The 4,284-nt window shown below is 38.2% G+C and overlaps 1 non-coding gene across 1 annotated transcript; it reads right to left on the reverse strand.

Moving 5' to 3' along the window:
* Positions 1 to 2,217: 2,217 nt before the first annotated feature.
* On the reverse strand, positions 2,218 to 2,290 carry Trnar-acg (transfer RNA arginine (anticodon ACG)). Its single transcript has one exon. It is a non-coding gene; the product is annotated as a tRNA-Arg (tRNA).
* Positions 2,291 to 4,284: the final 1,994 nt, after the last annotated feature.

A 4,284-nucleotide genomic window follows, 5' to 3' on the forward strand; every position in this document is an offset into this window, starting at 1 on the left:
TTGGAAATTTGTTATGGAGAAATACAGAATTCCACAGTGAACTCAAGTAGTAACATTATTTTATTAAAACCAGGGATCAATTATCAAAACTCAGAGAGTGTATAGACGTCATTTTCAAGTAAGGGTTACACCAAGTGAGAACGCAATTAGGAACATGGTTCGAAAATTTGAAAACCAAGGATCAGTGGGTGACATTCAACGAGCTGGTAGGCATCGAACTGTGACAACCAGCCGATTCTTTAGGAAGTCATAAACAATTTCTTTGAAAGGGTAGAAATGTGTCAAGCGCAAAATGGGTATCACCTAAAAGATATAATTTTTATCATGTGTAAAATCTGCTATCAGTTTTTTACTCATGTGAATAAATCTCCCATATCTCCTCTCTGCTGTAGGTGCAAAAGTAACATAAGTATGGCAAATCAAATCCCCTCAGCGACTTTTGCGCCACTGTGTAGATGAGTGGGTCAGCAGTATTTTCATTAAGGGGATACAAGTGTGGTAGGTTCATCAGAGCACATGCAGTGGAAGCACTTGTTAAACAAGCACAGACATCCAGCTCTATGATGATTCGGCATGAGCTGGAACTTGGCATGGAGTACTGCTGCTGAATCTGTGCTAGGGCATCAACAACTAGTCTCTTTTTCCTGGACAGTGTGTAAAAAACAACCTATAAGGTCCCATACTCGTATTATTTGGATTTATCGGACTACTGTTCTCATCTTGAGTGTAATTTTCACAATGTTTCAGTCGATGTAACCTCCGACCTTCTTCAAGTGTATCTTGTCGAACACAAGAATGTGTCTGTTGTAACTTGGGAATTTGGACGGAATTTCGAGCGGAACCCTTTATTTACATCACGGGGGGTAGCGTGTTCTTGTTCTATCAGCCATAACTAGATAGAAGTCCTAAGTAATTCGCAATTGTATTTTTCAGTTACCCACACTGAGGATTGAACCTTCAACTTTCAGGAGAATATCACTTTTTAAAATTGATTTTTTTCAAGTACTCTAACCACTGTGCCATGGGTCCATGCGAATTACTTAGGAGCTCTATCACGTTTGTAGTGTTGAAAATAATGATAAAATCATTTTTATTTACTTTTTTGTTGTTGTTGTGACCGTCTTTTACTTTAAATTTCCTGCTCAAAGCTGGAGCACCTATTTACTATGCCTCCCCACGGGACAGAGTTAGACACCAGGGTCGTTTTTTAACGTGGAGAAAAGGTACAAAAATAAAAATTGTCTAAGTCGTGAAGGATTTCTCCTCCACCGAAAGAGAACAAGAAATAGAAGTGCAGCATCTGAAGAACAGATGGTATTTATTTGCTCCCCCACCGAGCAAATTAGGCACAAGGCCAATTTTTAATGTGAGGAGTGAAGGGAGGGGGAAGGGAAAAAGGGGACCAGCTCCCGAGAGGTGGGAAATGGGAGCTGGTTAAAGGTCAGGCATGTGGGGTTGCCCCCAAATCTGGTCTTTGCTAGTCATAGCTAGTCATAGCTTGCAGTATCTGCCGGAACAGATGGTGTTTATTTGCTCCCCCACTGAGCAAATTAGGCACAAGGCCGTTTTTAATGTGAGGTAAAAACCAGCTCCCCTAAAAGGGGTCACTCTGGTTACCAAAAATAATAATTGTCCCAGTATAGAGGGTTTCCCCTCCATTGACTGGTACAAATTATCTTAAGTGCAGCATCTGCCGGAACAGATACTACACTTTGATCTTGACCAAAAGGCCAAAGCTGGAGCAAAACACGTGTGAAACCTACGAAACAACACATATATTTTTCTTCTCTTCTGCTCCGAGGGATCGCCTCCTCCATAACACCAAAATGAAGAAAAGAAAAAAAAATTACGGACCAGACTTCTTACCCTGATGCTGCTATTTTTAGTGACATATTGAATTACAATGACAAAAAAGTAAATAAAAATGATTTATAATTATTTCTGACACTTCAAAGTTTTCAAATTTCTCATTTAAATTTGATTCAAAACTAGTGGCTGCACCACGTCGGCACACACAACACCAAGTCAAACACAAAATCGAGTACACTCAACATCAAGTACACTCAACATCGTCTTACCATCAATGTTTACCCTGTTAACTCAGAGTATGGGAAATTCTCATATGCACAAAACAAAATCACTGAAAAAACAAAAATACCTCAACTATAGGCAAGGATAATGTGTAAACGTTGGATAAAATGATGTTTAAAATTATTACGAACTTGCCAGGATTCAAACCTGGAACCTTCTGATCCGTAGTCAGACGCATTACCCATTGCACCACAAGTCCTGTCCGTATGCCGAAAGATGTTACCACGACTGTATACAAACAGTTCTAAATTCCGTTGAAATGGGCAAGTAACTTTTTCAACAATTACACGAAACAGCCCAAAAACCCTTATTTTGGGCTTTTTGTGTGACTCTGTGTTGTTCGTTACGAACCATATGTAGATAAGGACAATTTAGGGACTCACACCTTTCAAGGAAAAAAAAGAAGTTTTCAGTTTGGTACATCCGTTCGAAAGTTTTATTAGTATATATATATATACACATACACATAAATAAATAAATAAACATTTAGAATTTTATTAATATTATATATAAGTGTCTTCTAAAAGTGTGTGACCATCTTTTACTTACAAAATTTAATATTTAGTAATCTTTTCGGGAGTTTCGTCAACACACATAAAACCATAGGAGAGAACTTGAATACCTACTAAACTAGAAGGTGGGCTCTCTCTACTGTGCTAGAAAGTAACTTATGCCTGAAAGTGTCCTGTACCTCTACAAGGCCACCATTCCCCCAAGTACAGAGTATTGTTATCACATTTAAGCTGATGCATCTGCTACTAGTCTCTCACTCCTGAACAGGGTTTAAAAGAGAGTTGCCAACCTGATAGGTCCTCAACTGTCATCTAAGCTTCAACCTCTGTCCCGTCGATGAAATTATGCATCGCTCTGCCTATTCTACAAGTACTTTAATGGTGGATGGTTTGACGAACTACAAGTCCTTGTACTCCCTCGACGTAAATACCCCCAACAAACCCGACAAGCAGCAAAATCCCACCCCTACACAGTAGAGATTCCTAGATGTAGGAAAGCCTCCTACTCTAATAGTTTCTTCCCTAGAGCTGCTAGACTTTGGAACTCCCTTCCGAATTCCTGCTTCCCCGACTGTACTGACATGCAGAAGTTCAAGTGTAATGTGAATAGACATCTTGCTGCTCAACTCCCTACATAGTATCCCTGCAACTTATGTCCCTGATAGTAGCCCCCTACATCAAAGTGGCACTGTGCTTTGTTTGGGGTGAAAATGTGATTAAAAAAAAACAAAAAAAAATACACTATCCTCGAGTATCTTAGGTCTTACTGTACAGAGACTTCTGAGGAAAACCTGACATACAGGTACTTTTCCCTACAAGTAAACCTGACTAAATATTCAAAAGAACATAGTATTTGACGCTCAAATGAGATCTCCTTGTTATAACTAACCAACACTGGCTTTTACAAGAAATAGTGCACCTTCTCCAAGAGATGTTGCTTCAAGTAACAACATGAAAACATAACGTAACCTACGTCCGCAGCCAAGATTGAACTCACTACACGAGTTTGTAGTCATACTTGATACTTCGCTAGAGCTATCAAGGGTATTTCTTATCGTGACGGCATCACTAGATGGGTTGCCTACCACGGCTTAATAGAGGCCCATTTACCCTTGAGAGAAGGATAGACCGCACCAGTTTTCCCAACCTGGTATTTTTACCTCATGGTAATAAAAAATAATAATAATAATAATAATAATAATAATAATAATAATAATAATAATAATAAAAAGCTTGATACTCCACCAAACTAGATGAATTCTTGTTTTGGAGTCTGTTAAGATCAACATACTATAAGAAAGATATACTACAACATACGTAAATGATCAAGTAAGTAGAGGAAAATTGTTCTCAGCTTCTTTACTAACTCACTGTTTGAGAGAAAACTTTAATGAAACATTCCAATATCTATGTATCTCATATATTTAGTATATATTTAGTATATATTTAGTGTATATTTAGTATATATTTAGTATATATTTAGTGTTAACGTCAGGATTTTTGAGATCTTTGACTGAAGTAAAATGCAATGAAAGGCATATATAGTATATTGCAACTTGAACATAAGGCACTATTATTTGGGACCATGTCTACAGGGGCACTATGTAGAAAACTGAGCAGTGAGATGGCTGTTCACATTGCATTTAAATTTCTGCATGGTGGTACAGCCAGGGAAGCAGGA

Source organism: Euprymna scolopes, chromosome 6, assembly GCF_053919585.1.
Source record: "Euprymna scolopes isolate OS-2025 chromosome 6, ASM5391958v1, whole genome shotgun sequence".
In the NCBI taxonomy this organism is placed as follows: Eukaryota; Metazoa; Mollusca; class Cephalopoda; order Sepiida; family Sepiolidae; genus Euprymna; species Euprymna scolopes.